Source organism: Petaurus breviceps, unplaced genomic scaffold, assembly GCF_028583685.1.
Source record: "Petaurus breviceps papuanus isolate PSGF00001 unplaced genomic scaffold, PetGlider_PUasm1.0 174, whole genome shotgun sequence".
NCBI classification, from domain to species: Eukaryota; Metazoa; Chordata; class Mammalia; order Diprotodontia; family Petauridae; genus Petaurus; species Petaurus breviceps.
In genome coordinates, this window is record NW_027185761.1 from 31,037,382 (window position 1) to 31,057,615 (window position 20,234).

General features: G+C 36.9%; 1 protein-coding gene across 1 annotated transcript in view; it reads right to left on the reverse strand.

Annotated features, from left to right (window-relative positions):
• The window catches only part of LOC138158351 (uncharacterized), a 35,607-nt gene that overhangs the window by 11,112 nt on the left and 4,261 nt on the right, over nt 1-20,234 (reverse strand). The gene's annotated exons all lie outside the window — the stretch shown is intronic.

The following is a 20,234-nucleotide window of genomic DNA, read 5'->3' on the forward strand; positions in this document are numbered from 1 at the left end:
CTCTCTCTCTCTCTCTCTCTCTCTCTCTCTCTCTCTCTCTCTCTCTCTCTCTCTCTCTCTTTCTCTCTCTCTCTCTATCTCTTTCTCCCACATTGTTGTGTGGTAACATGCACACATACTCTCTAGTCAGAGGACCTGAGTTAAAAATTTACTTCTGATGCTTATTACCTATGTGACTTAGAGAAAGTCACATAATCTCCCTGGTCCTCAGTTTCCTGATCTGTAAAATGGAGTTGAATTATATGACCTCACAGGTCCTTTCCAGCTTTAAATTTAAGATCTTGGGGTGGCCAGGTAGCACAGCGAGTAAGAGCACCGGCTTCAGTGTCGGGATGACTTGGGGATCAAATCTGGGCTCAGATACTTAGCACCACACCCAGAAATAACTGGCCATGTAACCTTGAGCAAGTTACTTAACCCCAATTTCTTTAAAAAAAAATTTAAGATCTTATGATCATTTTGTCAGCATCAGCATCAGTATCATCAACAACATAATCAAATGATGGCATCTCCTAGAAGATTAATTTAGACCTACCTACCTACCTACCTAAGCATGGAAGCTCATTTATTCCCCATTACTGCCCTTCACATAGTCTTTCATCCAGTCCAGCTGTCCTTACCTGTGACAATCCATCTCTCCCATAGGTGCCTCTACACAGGATGCCCCTAGCTTTTCACCCCTAATCCTTGGAAAGAGACAGCAAAACAAAAACACTGAACTACTATATATCAAGTTAAGAAACGCTTATTAAGCTCCTGAATGCAAAGTATGGATTTTACATCATCGGATCCTAGAATTTTGGAGCTGGAACGGATATTAGAAGCCATCTTACTCCACCCCCTTCATTCATACTTGAAGACATTGAGTTCCATAGAAGTGAAACCGCTATTCATGATCCCCCCTAAGTAATAGGCAGAGCTGAGAAATGAATAAGTTCCCCTGATCCTAATGTTCTCTCCACTGCCTTAGGACATCATAAGGTAAGGGGTAAAACATTGCTATGGAAAACCACAGCCCAGCTTGGAAAGAATCATCTTCCAATAGAAAATGTACCTACAAAGGTAGGTGCTGATGATGACAGCATGGTGAATAGGACAGCCTTCATAATGCTGGAATAATTGAAATAATATGGAATAATAATAATTCCATAATGCTGGAATAATTCAACGTGCTTCTGAAGGAGCCAGAAGACAGACGAGACAAGAGAGTGTGGAAGAATTTCTTCATCCAAACTTCAAATACCTGATGTAAAATGTAAACTTTAATAAATCAAGTCCTTAGGTGCTTAAGAGGAATATATTAGCTTCCAACTGATTAAAATTCTTCATCAACGCTCAGCAAGTTAGGCTCCATAATCAATGAATGGTCACGGACTCTTTTAAGCCAAATGTTTTCTGTTTAAGAAGCTGTAGCATAAGGATAAACTTGTACAGAACGTGTTTAAACCGACTAAGGAGAATTGGGCATCAAATCCAAAAATATTTTATTCAAGCCATTTTACCTATCAATAATGAAATTAAACCTCCTTAGTTTGAAATTTCTAGAACAACATGCAATTTTTAAGAAGCACATTATTAAAGAGAAATGTGATCAGAAATAAACTAGCTGAAATTCTAGAGAATCCTACTGCAATAACTTTGAATGGACTTCCAATGAATAATGAAATATTAAATTCAGAAGGAACAGCAAACACTATAAAGTAGTACCTTTGTAGTTTAACAAATATCCTCCCCTATTTTTCTTTTCGGTTTAGAAAATTAACAAAATTGAGAGGATTAAATGGTTTGCTTTACAACATTTAAAAAGGAATACTTCTAAATGGATTTTGATGCTGAATGCATTTAATTATATAGAATTACACATTGTATATGGCATGAGCTTCATGGAACATATGTTTTACATATTACATATGCTTGTTTTATATCTGCAATACATCATTGATGAATATTTATTATTTTTTTCGTGCTTCATGAGGCACCTTCTTAGAAGTTTCCACGTGCACATTTTCTCCATCATGTAGTCTTATTTTTTTTAAAGTCTCTTTCATATGCCAATTTCCTTCTTAGGAAGTTTATAATATCATAGACTATCAGACAAAATCTAATTCAATTTCTTCATTTTATAGAACACATATTCGTAGGTTTAGAACTGGGAGGGACCATAGAGATCATATAATCCAACCTCCTCATTCTACAATAGCAATTTTCAAAGCTTGATCTACAGACCTCTGGGACTCCATAGGACCCTTTCAGGGGGTCATTTAGATCAAATTATTTTCATATAAATACTAGGAGATTATTTATGTGACCCATAAAAGCAAAAACTCTTTGGGGTACTCAGTAATTTTTAAGAGTATAAAGAAGTATTGATGACCAAAAGTTCAACTGGTCTACAGTTTAGAAAACTGAGGCCCACAAAGATTGAGTGACTTATTCTAGGCCACACAAGTATTATATAGCAGACCCATGACTAGATAAGGAAACACACGGAATCACAGACTTTGGGAGTTAGAAGGGCCCCCAGATACCATCTGACTCAACTGGTACTTAAACAAGATTCACTTTAAAGGGTTGCAAATCTCTTTACAAATATTATTTCATTTTATCCTTACAATAACCCTTTTCACAGATGAGGAAACTGAGGCAGACAGAGGTGAAGTGACTTGCCTTGGGTCACACAACTAGTAAGCACTGAATCTGCTTTTGAACTCAAGTCTCCCTGATTCTAGGTGCTCTCTCCACTACACAATCTAGTTGCCTCTAAAGGACAGATATGAAAGGTGTTGTGGAATCAGATTTATCAACTGATTAGACATGGGGGTTTAGGGAGAAGAGTCAAGGATTATTCAAAGGTTGTGATGAAAGCTATCATGGGTCACCCCCAGTTCTTCTCTCCTCCAAGCTCCCATTTCTTTTTCTTTAACTGATCTTCCCATTATCATTTTATGGTCTTTCACCATGCTTATCTCCTCCCTCTTGATGATCTCATTCTACTTCTTAAATGTGGCACCCAGAAAGAGGTCAGTTCAGTTAGACTAAAGCCAGATTATTACTTCCCTGATTTTGGTCAATGTCCTCTCAATGCAGCCTAAGGTTGCATTTGCTTTTTTTTTTTTCGGTTACATATCATACTGTTGTCTCATTGACCTTAAGATCCATTACAAACCCAGGTTTTTTGTTTTGTTTTGTTTTCCAAAGGAATATTTCCCAAGGTTAGCTTGACTGGCCCTGGGTCTCCACTTAACTTCCACTCCTACTTAGTTCCTTGAGAAACATCTTTAGAAGTTTATATAGCAATATTTAAGCAGTCTGAAATAGTTGGAGAGCCTACATTTCCTTAGTGTTGGGTTCTGGTAATGATTTAGTACAATATTCTATAAATGATGAAATTCTATTCAAGAAAAAGAATGAACTATACCTTTGAGAACAAAACTATTACCAGCAGTGAGTCAAATATGTCCTGACCAGAAATCACTGTGCACTGTACAGAACATATTTTCTTGTGGTATATTGTCTACCATATAAGGGGGTCAAAAGAAAGACAAAGTTTGAGATTTGCCCCAGAATCCCCTAGGACTGTCACCAAAAGACATAACTTTCAACATTATTTAAGGCAGGCTATTTTTTCTTGGTTGTGGGGTTTTTGTATTCATTTAGAAATAGCAGTAGGCTGGTTATATAATGTGATTAATTGCAATATTATAGTGAAAAAATATAGGGCATACAGATCTTAGACATTCACATGCAAAGTCATATGTGAGAGTGAAGGAGGGAGTTAAATAGCAAGATTTATCAGTTTGATTATGCACTTTTTGTGTGGTAGTGATTTATTCTCTCTGCATTTTAATAAGAATAACATGTATATAGCTTAGAATGAATGATTGAATATATCTCCTTGAAATAAGTAAATTTCATAAGTTAGTTATACAGCAATTCTAAACCATACTGAGGCTGCACCTGATGGAGGCCTGTTGCTTATCTCAATGTCTTGTGTTTGACTTGACTTTATCAAGTCAAGTGTGTTTTAAAAAGTTGAATCTGATATTGGTACAATTTGAGGAGCACAAAAACCAGCTGTCATACCCCAAACCAAAACATGGAAACAGAAAATTAAAATTTGCTTTTGTTTTTACTTATTTATCTTGCAGAGTTGTAAATGTATATGGACCCAAGGATAAGTCTCTCACTCTTCCTGGGAAAGACAATATAGTAATAACCCTTCCCAGGATATGATGTATTCACAAGATTTAGTCACATCATATTTAACAAGTAGAAATGCACATGAAATCCAAAGGCTCAGAAGAAATCACAAAAAAGTATCATTGTCACCAGACCAGATAGATTGGGGGAGTTGGAAGGAGTCTTAGAGATCTCTTCATTTTATTATTATTATTATTTTTTTAAAGCAATAGGGGTTAAGTAACTTGCTCAAGGTTACACGGCCAGTTATTTCTGGGTGTGGTGCTGAGTATCTGAGCCCGGATTTGATCCAGGTCATCCCGACACTGGAGCCGGTGCTCTTACTCGCTGAGCCACCTGGCCGCCCCTGATCTCTTCATTTTATAGAGGAAGAAACTGACTTTCCCTAGGTCACACAGGAAATAGCAGAATTTATATGAAACTTAGGTAATCTGATTCCAAGTCCTGTGGTTTTCCCCTCATTGTATTGCTGCCTTTTAGATATTATATGTAAATTTTAAATAAAAGCAAAGACAAGATATCTTTCAATTTTTTTAGAATTCACTTTTCTTTTCAGAATGTTGCTCCTGAAAATGAGGTTCAATATCTCCAGTCATGAAAACACATGTAGTATGTCCATTTGGGGCATTTCTGTAATTGTTCATAAAATGTTTTATTCCTCAGAAAATGCAGTATAAATGTTGAATAGAGAAAGTAGGAAGTCTATATGCTCTGTAATGTAGATCTCTTTATTATTCATAATCTTAAACTAAGAATGAATAAACAGCCCCCAAGAAATTTTCCAGGCTCTTCCTAGTAAAGGAAGCTTTTTGGAGAATGAATATTTAACTACTCTGTGTTTGATTAATTATTACCAATGGTCTAAACTTCTTCCTGAGAAAGCCAGAAAAAAGAAAAAAGCAAAGTATAGGCTAGACTAGGACCAGATAATATAAAGGCCATTGTTTATGCCAGCTAAATTAAGTGCTGTAGTCCTAAAATGGTGGTCTGTTTAAACTTTTCTTTTTTTTTTTTTCTGAAATGGCAACTGTGAAGCATTCCTCATAAGATTATTTGAATATATCTAACCTACAATATATCACATATTGATGTCACGAAACATTGTTTCATGAAACATTAAGTTTCAATTAACTTAAAACTAACAGGCCTTATGAAATAGATGCCCATCAATTAATTGGGTATTGGGCTAAACAAGCATTGTATATGCATGCAATGGAATAGTTCTGTGCCATAAGAATTGATGAAAATAATGAGTCCAAAAAAGCATGAAAAGACTTTTATGAACTGATGCAAAATGAAGTAACCAGAACTGGGGAAACAATATATACAATGACTACAACAATGTAAATGGAAAGAAGAACAAAAATTGTAAATGAATGCTATGCTATGAAATTATGATGAATAAGTTTAACCCCAAGAAGAGCTATAAGGAGGTACATTGTCCCTTCTTTGCAGAACTGGGTGGGCAACTATGCATGTGAAACCCTGCATTATAATAATGTTTTGTTGATTTTTTTTTAATTCTTTGTTACAAGAGATAACTCTCTGGGAGGGGAGAGGGTCATATTGAGAAATGTCAGTGAAATAAAAACAAAATATAAGTAAAATGTATTTTTAAATATAAACTGCTATGTTCATTAAAATGTTCATTTTTCATTTCTTTTTTTTTCTTACTTTTTGTAGGGGAGAAGGCAGAGCAACTGGGGTTAAGTGACTTGTCAAGGTCACATGGCTAATAAGTGTTAAGTGTCTGAGGTTGGATTTGAACTCAGGTCCTTCTGACTCCTGGGCCAGTGCTCTATTCACTGCACCACCTAGATGCCCCCAATTTTCATTTCTGGAAACTATGACTAATGGAATTTAACTACAGAACATCAGTGCTTCAAATGCTAAAAATTATTAGAGGAAAAGCAAAAGAAACATGGACCAGATGCTACAGGTAATAAGGCAGTGACATAAAATCTGAGGGCATCTTATTCTATTGTGTACCCTCTTAGATCCTAGCATTGGGCTCACTAAATACTTTTTCTGGTAGAGTACCATAAAGCCTACTGCTTCTGTTTCTCTACACAATTTTTACAAAAAAATTACATTTAAGAGGAAAAAGAAATTAAATGTCATAGTTGAAAAAAGACCAAATGGACTAGACATTTGCTCTATAGAAAAAAAAAGCTAGTGTTAGAATTCAAATTTAATAATTGTACAATGCCTTAATTTAAAGCACTTGCCTCCTTCCTTTTTTCCTCTGACATTCCAATATGTTCTGTGCTTCTTGAATTGACAAAGCAGTTGATTCTCACCAAGACAATCCTTTCCCAAGGTTCCACGTGGAAACAGCTTTTCTTGACTTGCCTTTACCAACAACTAGCCATGTCAATAAGCATGCCTATTATGTTCCAACCACCATGATAATTTCTGGGGATACAAATACAGGCAAAATTGCTAATGTATTTTCTATTAAATGTAGTCATTTCCATAGTGTAATAATGGAAGAGAGTTCTCTTCCTAGGTAGTGTTCAATGGTTCCACAACACGTGCTTATGTGAAGGCCAATTAGGCAAAAATAAATTGAGACAAAAGGAGAGTTTTTGAAAATTAAGCTGTTATTTATAGGGATTCCTTTGGCTCTTTCTACAGCTTTGTCCTGATGAGCTCAATTTCACTTTTCAAGTCTTCTTGTTTTTTTCTTTGTCTCCAGAAAGTGCTTTCAATACAATCAAATAATTTAACTTTTCAAAAATCCATGGCAATGGTCACATGATAATCTTCATGAAATAGTATTGAATATTAAGGGATGAGAGACAAATGCACTATGAAAAGGGGAGAGGGAGCAGTAGAATAAGATAGATTATCTCATATAAAAGAGTTTTCACAGTGGAGGGGAAGATACAGGAGGTGGGAAGGAGAGAGTGAACCTTACTGATACCCAGCTGAGTATAGAAATCTATCTTAACCTACAAGAAAGTAGGACGGGAAGGGGACAAGGCAAGGGAGAGGGGGTATTAGAAGGGAGGGTGGATTGGGGAGGTAAAAGACAGAAGAAGCAAAACACTTTTGAGGATGAGAAGGGTGAAAGAAGAGATAGCAGGATAAATGGGGGAAATAGGATGGAGGGAAACACACAGTAATCATAACTGTGAAAATTTCTTTATAGCAAGTTTCTCTAACAGAGATTGCATTTCTCAAATTTTATACAGAGAACTGAGTCAAATTTATAAAAACAAGAGCCATTCCTCAATTGATAAATGGTTAAAGGATATGAACAGGCAGTTTTCAGACAAAGTAATCAAAACTATCTATCATCATATAAAAAAACACTCTAAATCACTATTGATTAAAGAAAGGCAAATTAAAACAACTCTGAGCTACCATACCACACCCATAAAATTGACTAATATTACAGAAAAGGAAAAATGACAAACGTTGGAGCGGATATAGGACAAGTAAGACACCAACGTAATTTTAGTGAAGTTGTATACTAATTCAACTATTCTATAGAGCAATTTGGACCTATGCCCAAAGAGCTATAAAACCATGCATACCTTTGACCAAGGAATACCACTGCCAGGTCTGTATCCCAAAGAGATCAAAACAAAACAAAACAAGCAAAGAAAGAAAAAAAGACCTATATATGCAATAAAAAGTTAGTGGTTACAGAGTAACCTAGAAATTAGTTTTATGAACTAATGCAGAGTTAAGTGAGAATAAAGGGAGAACAATTTCTACAATAAGAACATCATTATATAGGCCAATAACTCTGATAAATGTAATGACCAACTGCTGTTCTAGAAGAATGGGTGCTATCCACCTCTTGACAAAAAGGTGATACACTTAAGGTACAGGATAAGACGGACAGTTGTACATGGCCAGTGTGGGAATTTATTCTGAATAAATACATCACCACCTAGTTTGCCAAGTCACTACCTAACATTCATTATATACTATACGCTTTGAGAATGTGGTAAATGTCCAATTAATTTTGGAGACTAGGCATTAGAGAGATTCATAAGAAGGACATATCCCTTTGTGATTCTGGATAAATTTTTCTTGACCAGGCACATTTCTTATAAGAGTTTTGCTTTTCATTTTCATTTTTTTTCAGTGAAGGCAGGAGGAGATGAGGAGAGAAAGTGCTTGCTAACCAAAAAATAAATACTGCTTTTTAAAAGGAATGTAAGCTCCTTAAAGATAGGAACTGTCTTTTTTTGCCCCTATTTGTGTTCCTAGTACTTAGCACAGTGCTTAGCATAGTATGTGCCAAATAAATGCCCAATCTTCTATCAATCTACTGTCCTTTTGTCTATCTTCTATCTCTATAAGGCTATCTATCTACCATCAGTCTATCTATCTATCATCTAAACATCTTCCAACTGCTACTCTGCCTGCTGATTCTCTTAGTGTCTCTATTTCTGTCTCTCTGTCTCTGTATTTGTGTCTCTCTGTTGCTGTCTCTGTCTCTGTGCCTCTCTGTCTTTGTCTCTGCCTGTCTGTGTCTCTGTCTTTGTCTTTGTCTCTATCTCTCAGCCTTTTCCTGGCTCATATCTCAAAGAGTGATTGATTTATGACTACCTGGAGAAACTTCTAGAACTATAGTAAATTAACTTTTCTCACTGATTCTCCTTTCCGTTTTATTGTCACATATAGCCAGTAGAAAGGTTCATTACTAAGTGTTTCCCAGCTATTTTAAATTTTGCTCATTGGTTATTTTCGTTTCTTTTTTTTTTGAGAGGGGAAGGTAGGGCAATTGGGGTTAAGTGACTTGCCCAGGGTCACACGGCTAGTTTGTGTGTGTGTGTGTGTGTGTGTGTGTGTGTATGTTACGTGTCTGAGGCCAGATTTGAACTCAAGTCCTCCAAACTTCAGGGCCTGTGCTCTATTCACTGTGCCACCTAGCCACCCCGTTATTTGCATTTCTTAAAAAAACAATGATTTACTGGATAAAGATAATGTTACTTAGTACTAAATACACATTTTTGCTATGGATAGTTTGGTAAGGGGGGAAATAGGGAGCTATGGTAATTGATCCCATAAAATCCAACTGACTAGGAGACCACCTTCCAGTTTGGCAATCAATATACTGCTTGGGGGAAATCTATTGCATTTTATGAACTTTATTTACAACCTATTTTTATGCTCTTTAACTTTGCAGAGCAAAGAAGTCATGTTGATACAGGGACCTTTGCCCTATACTAAAACCCTCATGATCTAATCTCATTATCTCTAATCAGACAAGTTGCTTTGGACCCAGAGCCTTTGAATTTTTCTCCATCCACCAAGCAAGAAAAGGGGAGGAGAGACCCTGGACCAACTTGCTCTCCAAAGTGTGATCAACAGAGATAAGCATGATCAATTCCATGCATTCTCTGCAAAGGGTGGGAGATGAAAAGTATTCCTCATCCAAACTGCCCTTCACTGTGATCTCTGCTGGGAATAATTAACATTTTGTATGCTCAAAATCCTTAAATGGAGTTACGATCCCATCAAAGTGGATTTTCCTCTAATTATGCAGCTAGTATTCATGCTTGCCCTTCCTGTGTGTTTATCCATATCTTCCCCACCCCAAGAGGGTTCAACCAATTTTCTGGAGGTTCTTCCCACTTTATCCTTGTATTTAAAAGATACTATAGTGTTTGGCTACCTTTTGCACTCACAATTTGACCATCCCATCTAGTTTTTTGAAAGAAAATGTTTGCTACTATAAATAAGAACAGGGTTCAGGTTGAAGAGGGATTCCCAAAGAATGGTGAAGCTCTCTGGATGTTCTTCTGTGGATGATATTATGCTGATTACATAAACACCAGAACACTGCAAAGACTCATAGAAGAGCTCTGTAACTACGGATGTGCTAGTAAATGTTTAACAACCAGTTCTCTGGGTACACATAGACATTTAAATTTAATCTGCATTATTAACATTTTCTTCAGCACTTTCTTAAGTCTATACAATCAACAAGACAACAAATCAAGCCCTGATTTGTAGCTTGCTGATTTCCAAGGTGTAAATGCTCCTAACAAAAATTTTACAATCAGTTCTAGCTAGGCCATTACCCACTGGTTTCAGCATATACTTGTCATTCAAAAGAGTTTGATCCACAACCATCTACATAGGAAAAACCAAGTGAATAAAGAATATTTTTTTATTTTTTTGCCTTTTGGAGGGCAATTGGGGTTAAGTAACATGCCCAAGGTTACAAAGCTGGTTTTTTTGTGTTAAGTGCCTGAGGCCAGAACCGAACTCAGGTCCTCCCAACTCTAGGCCCTGGGGCTTTACTCACTGTGCCACCTAGCCGACCCAAAGAATATTTCTGAAAAAAATTAAAATTATGAAAATTTTAAATTATTATAAAGGACAATGGAGAGGTTCATGGTAAGCAGACTATAATATAAAACAAACAATGAATTAAAAGAACTGGAGTAAAGGCTGTAGTTAAGGCAGTGTAATGATTCTGTAGTTTTTTTCAAGTTAATTTTATTTTTTTTCTTAATGAACAAAAATCTACTTTCTTTCCTTCATGCATCATGATGGGGGAAAGAGAGGAAGAAAAGTAAAATACACATAACACACACACACACACACACACACACACATATATATATATATAGTCAAAATACTGGTTCTTTTTCTTTCATGTTAGCTAATGGTTTATCTATTTTTAAAAGAACCAGCTCATAGTTTTGCTTAATAATTCAATGAAGGTTTTTTGGGGTTTTTTGCTTTCAATTTTGTTAATCTCGTCTTTGATATGCATATTTTCTATTTTGGCATTTAATTGGAGTGTTTCTATTTGTTGTTTTTCTAGTTTTTTTTTTAAAGAGGCATGCCCAATTCTTTGATTTATTATCTCTATCTCATTTTTATTTTTTGCTTTTTGGAAGGGGAAGGTAGGGCAACTGGGGTTAAGTGACTTGCCCAAGTTCACAAAGATAGTTTTGTGTTAGGTGTCTGAAGCCGGATTTGAACTCAGGTCCTCCTGACTCCAGGGCCAGTGCTCTATTCAATGTGCCACCTAGCTGCCCCCGTCTCTCTCTCTTTTTTAAATGAGAGTGTTTAGAGATATAAATTTTCCCCTCTGACTACTTTGATGGTATCCAAAAAAATTAGTATGCTGTCATTATCTTTAATGAAATTATCTACTGTTTCTTTGATTTGCTCTTTGACCTACTGATATTTCTGGATTGTTTTTTATTCTTCAATTAATTTTCAACTTTTTAAAAAGGTCCTTTATTAAATACAATTGTCTATGGTGCCTTTCTGCAAAAATGATTTTTTATTTTTTTTGCCTTTTGGAGGGCAATTAGGGTTAAGTAACTTGCCCAAAGTTACATGGCTAGTATTTTTGTGTGGGTGTTAAGTGTCTGTGGCTGGAACCGAACTTAGGTCCTCCTGACTCCGGGGCCAGCGCTTTACTCACTGTGCCACCTAGCCACACCTAAAAATGATTTTTTAAAATTCAAAACCACTTTTGTTGCTGCCTTTTCGAGTTCATCTGAAAAATAAGATTTTTCTTCAGTTCCTTATTCTTATAACAAGCATTTATTAAGTGCTTACTATGTGCCTTCAGATTTATAATTCATTCTTCTGTTCTATTCCATTTTATGGATAAGTTTATCTCATTCTTGGGGGAACTAGGTGGCACAGTGGATACAGTGCCCACCCTGCAGTCAGGAAGACTCATCTTCCTGAGTTCAAATATGGTCTCATGCACTTACTAGTTGTGTGACCCTGGGCAAGTAACTTTACCCTGTTTTCCTCAGTTTCTTTATCTGTAAAATGAGCTGGAGGAGGAAATAGCAAACCATTCTAGTACCTTTGCCAAGAAAACCCCAAATGGGGTCATGAAGAGTAGGCTATGACTGAAATGAATGAACAACAAGAAAAGTAGCTCATTCTCATTCATAGTTATGGTAATTAATTATGTTTATCTCCATCTTACTCACTTTCACTTTTTCCTCTTTTTGCTCAATGCTCTATAATTGAGGCAATCAAATTCTGCCTCTCTTCTCTTTCCCTCATGGACACCCAAGTCTTATGTTCTTATCTTTGCTTTTTAAAATCCTCTTCATTATTCACTTTATGAGGTTAAAGTTCATTTCACTTAGGTTAATACCTCCTTGAATCTATCCCTACATCTTATTCTCCTTCTCTTCTCTCCCCTCTCCTCCTTGAGTTAAATGATTTTCTGCACACCTATGTGTGTGTTCTACCATTCTTTGACCAGTTTAGTTGAAATTGGGATCTAAGCGCTCCCCATTTTCTCCTTCCAACCTCTTCCTTTTCTTCCTTAGTATACTCCTTTTTCCTTCCCTTTCTTTTCTTCTTTTATGAAGATCAAAACATAGTATAACCACTCCTGAATCCTCTGTCTTATTTAACACCTTCTTTGACCCTTGATGACACCAGCTTTTTGAGGAGGCACTTATATCATCTCTACCTTTTAGAATATAAACACTCCATCTTTAGTTCCTACTGGGTGCTCATTTGTATTTACCATTTTATGTTTTTTTGACTCTCACATCTATATTTCAAAGATTTTATTTACCTCTGGCTTTTACATCAGGAATTCTTAAGAAGTTCTCTATTTCATTTCAGGGCAGCTAGGTGGTACAGTGGATAGAACACCAGGCCTGGAGTCAGGAAGATCTGAGCACAGATCTGGTTTCAGATACTTAACTGTGTGACCTTGGGCAAATCACTTAACCCCTATTTACTTCAGTAAAATGGGGACACACTGGAGAAGAAAATGGAATACCACTCAACATCTTTGCCAAGAAAATCACATCGGTGTGTCCATGTGGTCATAAAGAGATAGACATGACTAAACAACAAATTTAATTTGAGGTCCATTTTTTCCCCTGCAAGATTCTGTTTCAGTTTTGCTGCATAAAGGATTCTTGATTATAATCTATATCTTTGGACTTTTGGAATACTGTATTCCAAAATCTCTACTCCTTAATAGTTATGCCTGCTAGATCCTGTGTGTTCTTGACTGATTCCCAGATACTTGAACCTCTTCTTTCTAGCTACCTGGAGTAATTTCTCTTTGACTGGGATGTTCTGGATATTGGCTATGCTGTTTCTGGGAATTTTCACTTAGGAATACATTTTAGGAGGTGACAGATATATTCCTTCTATATTGATTTTGTCCTCTGGTTCTAGCATTTCTGGGTAATTTTCTTTAATGATAATAAAATATAATGTCCAGGCCCCTTTTTTGGGGTAATGTCTTTCAGGTAGTCAAATAACTAAAAATTATCTCTCTTTTAAAATTCTTTATAACCTGATCTTTTCCTGTCTTTCCAGTTTTCTTACACCTTACTCCTGTCCATATGCTTTTGCAATACAGTGACACTGGTCTCCTTGTTATTTCTTGCACATGATACTCTTTCTCCATACTCCAAGCATTTTCACAAGCTGTTCCCCATGCTTGGAATGCCCTCCCTCCTAATTTCCACCTCCTGGACTCACTGGTCTTCTTTACATCTTTGCTAAATTTCCACTTTCCGTAAGAAGCCTTTCCCAGGCCTTAATCTTAGCTCTTCCCTCTTAGATTGCTCCCAACTGATATCATACATAGCTTGCTTGTGTATAGTTGTTGCATGTCGTCTCCTCCATTAATATGGCTTCTTGATAGCAGGGACTGACTGATTTTTATCTTTCTTTGTATCCCTAGTGCTTAGCACAGTGCCTGACATAATAGTAGGAACTTAATGATAATTGAATAATTGATTGTTTTGATCTATTTTCCAGTACTGCTCCTTTATGAGATATTTTACATTCTCTTTTATTTTGTCAGTCTTTTGATTTTTGATTTTGTTGTCTTATGCAGTCAATGATTTCTTTTTTGGTCTATCCTCATTTTCAAGGAATCTGTTATTTAAGTAAGACTTAAAACTAGCATTTCCTTTCTACTTCTTTTTTCTAAAGACCCCATTTACTTACAAAATCACTTAACACTTAAAAAGCCTCTTATTTAATTTCTTCCGAAAATTCTAGTTGAACCTGTCCCCAACCTGTATTTTTCTTTGAGGGTCTGCTTTGGAGTTATTCTGTTCTTCTGAGTTTGTGTCTCGGGCATCCCTGTCTCCACAATGGGTGGAATAACAACAATGATGATAGTCCTTTTTGTTTTTCCTCATTTTTCCAGTGTTCCCAAATTGGTACTTGATGTTAGTGCTGGGCTCCGCATGTTTTTGGAGGCAAAGCCTTGGCCTTATTTGGTCCTGGTTTGTATTTTCTAGGGTCTTGCTATTACTTTCTTCAGAGATAGTGCCATCCTCTTTAATGGACTCAGGGCCAACTCAACTCTTGGATCTGCAAATTTTCAGTGTACCCAAAGCAGCCTCATCTAGGGTGAAGTCTGGTCACTGTTTTCTTGGTCTGAGCTTTTTGAGCTCCTGCCCTAGGTTTGGGTCTGGGTGACAGAGCTCTAGTGGGCTGCCAATTTCCCCAGTTCTTGTCAGCTGGCTGGAAGGCTCTATAGATTTAGAACTGCAGGAACCCTTTTGATCTGAACTTCTTGCCCTGCTTACTTAGTGCAGACTTCGGACTGGGGACTGGGAGCTAAACGTACAATCCTGCTCTGAGGCAGAACCATCTAGCTGCTGCTCTGTTCTGTTCCTACTCTTTGTTCAGTATACAACCTCAGACCCACAGCTGTTCCAGTCTCTAGGTGGAGGTCTCTTCTTCAATCCACACTGGGTCTGCAGCCCACTACTGAGGTCAGAGCAGCAGGGCTTCCAGGTGGCCCCCAATCCTATTCCTTGAACTAGCCCTTCTAGATACAGAACTGTGTCTTCCCCTACTACACATCTGTAGGGCTCAATTCAGTCCCAGTGATGCTTTATGCAGCTGCCTTCCTGGAAAGACCACATCCCCAGAACTCTGTTTCCTTTTGCTGTCCTAGGCTGAAAAAATAACCTACTGTGAATTTTCCTTGATTTTTCCAGCTACTACTTAGTCTGGCACTCTTTCTGGGTCTTTGTTGCAGTTGTTGTACAGAGCAAAGCTCTATTTTTTCTTCCTACTCTGCCATCTTTGTTGGCTTTGCATGTAGTTTTTGGAAAAATTAACTTAATATTTCAAAAGAGGAATTCAAATTTATGTGGTTTTTTTTGTTTTGTTTTATTTTTAATTGCTCTACTGACTTTTTCCCTTCTGGGGCAGTGGTTTTAAGACAGCCAGGGAAGAGACGGTATCAGCACAGAAGAAAAAGTAGACGACAGAATTAGTTAAGAAACAAATAGTGTTATAAAGGATGGGCCAGCTATTGATTCAGAGAAAAGGTGTCAGTGTAAAGTAGGGGGCTGGGAGGGAACAATCTATCAAAAGGAAATGAAGGAAAAGTAATCATTCTCCCCTTGATGCATGTGAAGTTGAAAGAGTATGTGGTAGAATGGCAGTTCAGCGTATTTTAATGGAAAATAAAACCTAGCAGCAGTGTGATGGGACTTCAATCCTTTAACAGCTGTATGCCGATTGTAACTTGCTTTAGCCCACATCCCTTCATGTAGGGCTGCTTATCTTAATACATAAAGGATATAGTGAGCATACACTTGATGTGGCCCTGAGCACCTGTGATCAGATGATTTCTATAACCAGACTTCTGAAGAGTTCTGCCTTCACTACACTCACGCCTTTCTCATCTTGTGACTGTGATTTCTCATCTTACTTCTTGCCTTTGTAGCCAACAATCAAGAGAATTATATAATTCAAAACATAGTAACATATGTTCTGGACTGTCAGCTTCCAATGACAGTCTTTTCGATGAAAAAAAAAATCCTTATTCCACACATTTAAAGTTCAACCTTATGCTTTCTACTAACATTTCTACCTCTATTTAAACAGTCCATCTAAAGTCCAATGGCACAAATGTGAATTCTAGGAATATACTAACCATTTACTTCAGCTCTAGAACGGAAATTTGCCTGAATTAACACCAAACAGATCTTGCATAAAGCCACTCTATGCAGCTGCTAGACTCACACACACCGCCCCCCTCTTCCCCCTTCTACAGCTGGGCATTCTAAGAATAAGAATGGCTTTAGGGATGTTAGAAAATGTAGTGTCTCAGGATGGCCACCAAGTCCGACCTGTCTCAAGTTTCTGCTGCTCACAACCCATTCTATTTGATTTTTATCTAGTGGGGGGGGGGGTTGGTGTACATGAACCTGTGGCAACTCATCCTGAGTTAACAAATGCCTATGAAGTAACTACTATGTGAATGGTATCAGGATGTGTCACTCTTCCTTCCAAGAAACTCCCTCTCATTCCCCTTATTCTTTCACCTGCCTTTCTTCCATCTTTGTTTTGGTTACAGTGGCTAGAATAATTATCATTCAGAAAGGCACCAGAAAATCAAACTAGGTCTTAAATTAAGACTGGGTCTAAAACTGGTGGCAGCACTGTATAATACAATCAGGTCCGTTCGCCACAACCTTTCTCTGGGGTGGAGCCACCTAACAGGGAACCCGAGACACTGGTTTTGCCACTCCCATGTGGTTGGGTGAGCTTCTCGAGAACCAAACACCCTGCCTGGATTATCCAGTTATATAGCTCAACTGGAGGTCAGTCTTAATAAGGGCTACCATTCAAATACTCTTTTACTGGTTGGCCACAAATCAATTTCACTAATTAATCCCAGTTCCTGTGGTATTTCTAGAAGAAAATTAGTTATATCTTATTATTCCTCTTACTCTGGAGCCACTAACGGCCATTCTTAGGGTCCACTTCCCTTGTATTCACTGGCTTTGTCACAAAATAGATACAGATACAGGGGAAAAATGTACCATGAGATAATGGCACTTCCTTTATTTGACAGTATAATAGTCTGCACATTTGGACACAAGCTGTTCTAAAAGCAAGTCCCTCTTTTCTGTGACACAGACCTGCTTCATGCTATTACTCCATAGTTTGATATGTTGTGATATACTAAAGGTTGTAATTGTTCCCCCTCCCCAGCATTTTCTGCCATTTCTTGGAATTTAACATATTATTTTAAAATAAATCATCTAGGGGTGGCTAGATGGAACAGTGAATAGAGCACCAGCCCTGGAGTCAGGAGGACCTGAGTTAAAATCTGGCCCCAGATACTTAACACTCACTAGCCATGTGACCTTGGGCAAGTCACTTAACCCCAATGGCTCTGCCTTCCCCCCTCCAAAAAAAAGCAATAAATAAATAAATAAAATAAATCATCTATTTTCTGGATTAAATCAGAACAGTATCCCAGGATCATAGCTCTACAGCTAAAAGGAACCCTAAGGATAATTTGTCCAACTCCCTTATTTTTCAGATTAGAAAAGTGAGGCTCCAAAAGATGGAAGGCCCAAAGTCTCACAGGCAGTAAATGTCAAAGTTGGCTTGTAAACCCAGTCAATGACTCCAATTCTGGCACCTTATTCTATAACTATAGACTTACAGGTGCTCCCTTGTTTCAAGAAAACTTGATACAGAATGTAAAAGTCAACATTAGATTTCCTAAATAGGTAAATGAAAAGGTGATCACTTTTTATCATGATATGATTCTCTCCACTTCTTTAAAGGTTCCTTTAAAGAATGGTTCCAGGGCAGCCAGGTGGCACAGTGAATAGAGCATTGGCCCTGGAGTCAGGAGGACCTGACTTAAAATTGTACCTCAGACATTTGACACTTGTTAGCTGTGTGACCTTGGGCAAGTCACTTAACCCAACTGCCTTACCTCCCCCCCTCAAAAAAAAAGTGGTTACCCTTGTGCATTCAGGTATTTGGCTTATGGACATAAAAATGTTAGGAGCCATTTGCCAACAAATCAACCAAAACTTTATGCTAATTGGGAAAAGGAGTAGATATATACAAATTTAACTAACAGAATATAGAAGCATGTATAAATTAGGGTACTATTATAGGGAGAAGCTACTCTGTAGCTTCCAGAAAGGCAGTGTAAGGTAGCAAGAAAGAATAAAACAGTACATTAAGAGTGAGAAGATCCAGATTCTAATCCTGTCTCTGTTCCTAAACAGTTGTGTGCTGTAGGCCTCAGTTTCCTCATCTGAAAATTAGGGGATTGGACTAAAAACTTCAGAGTTGCCTTTCAGATCTAAAATTGTATGATTCTCTGAGATTCTTAGTAATGATCTAAAAAGTTAACATTACAGAATTAAAACCATCAGTTCTGGATCATGATGAACAAAGATGCAAATAAAGGGAAAGGCCTTAAAAACTTAAAAGGAAAAAAGGCATCAGATGGAAAATTATTCAACAGTGACACCTAACCAATAAAGCACTTTGTACATACCTTACCGATTTCAAGCCTCTCCTCCTCCTCCTCCTTCCCCTCCTCCTCCTCCTTCTACTTGTCCTGATCAGTAATTTCAACAACCTCTACTGATTTGGTTCAGTAGCTCAGTCCCTATTTTAGTCTTACAGTGTTTCTTCGGAGTACTGGGGGCTTAACTGATTTGTTCACGGTCACACTACTAGTATTTGAGAGGACTTGATAACTTCAACAGTGAACTTTAGTAAATAAGAACAAAAAAATTATCAAAAAACCAAACTAACAGAGAGGTAAGAAAGTTCTTCCCTGAACATTACATATCCCGGGGCACTTTTTCAAGAATAGAAAATGTTTACCTTCCTATTCTTACAAAACTGCAATTTGGCTAATTACATTCTCTCTACATAATATGATTCCTACTAGGATTAAGATTACATACAGCATATTTGATTTCTCGTCCTCCAAAATGCTATCTTAATTGAAGAGAGGTCTGTATCTACTTGGTTAGGGAGCTATATGTAAGTTTTCTTGGAGCAAAACTTATAGATAAGAGATTGTAGTACTCATTCAAAACTAATCCTAGAAAATACACAGTTAATTTCTTTTAAAAGATGTTATTGCCAGAACCAGGTTAAATACATAACCCCTCTAGAATGGTGTGAATACTGTACTTGTTTAAACTGTAACCAGTAAGACTTTTTTTTTAAGTATAAAGTGTTACACAACTTCAATAATGGTAGGTTATTCATGGTCTTTTTTCCATTTCCAATCCAGTTCCCCAGGGGATAAATTATAACCTGAAAGGCCAAGTGGTTGATCATAAGGGAATTACATTTCTGCTTAGAAAAAGTTTTGCAATTAGAAATAATACAAGCATCAAAAGATAAAATCTAAGCAGTTTCATAATAATTTATTTTTCCATCAAATACCTGTCACCTAACATTAATTGTATAGGCAGAATTTTGGAGGTGGGATTTCAAGAGGAAAGAATTTAATACCCATTACCAAGAACAGGTCAATGTCCTTAGCATGGAGAGGCAACCTGATGAAGTGATCAAAGTATCAGGCTTTGAGTCAAGGGAAAGTTTTGATTCTGGGCTCTGACATGGACTAGTCGTATGAATCTGAGTATTGTCTCAACTGCTGTGTGTATCAGTTTCCTCAGCTTGTAAAATGGGGATTATAATGATCTGTATTTCACAAGAGCGAGATTAGCAAAGCATTATGTAAGCTATTATTATTATTGTTGTTGTTGTTGTTGTTGAATAGGAAGTAAGCACTCTAATAACCTATTCTCCTATATAACGTCTATTTCCAAAGCTAATTATTTAATTGAACAAAAGGTCTTACCTTGATTGAAGTTATTAGAAAGTAGAAGTATTATTGGCTGTTAATAAAAGGAAGTATGTGTTCTAAATGTGAAGAATGATCTGAAGAACTCAAATACAATTTAATTTTCTGATTAAAAATACAAAATAGCCTACAATCCTGTACATCTTTCTTTGGCTTTCCCAGTGATGACAATAAGAATTACAACTTTTAGACTATATATAAATATGAATTCATTTACTGATTAATTGATTTAGTGAATCAATTTGATTATTATCATCAAATAAAAATTCACAACCCACTCTAGAGACTGGCTTGACAATTCATACAGGAAGATCCAAATGTACCAAAAAATTCCAATCATTCAGACCATGACACAAGTTGGGCTGTTTATTGAGATTGTCCATTAGTACCTATACTTTGGATAGATACTTCAATTAAATAATGAGCTGTC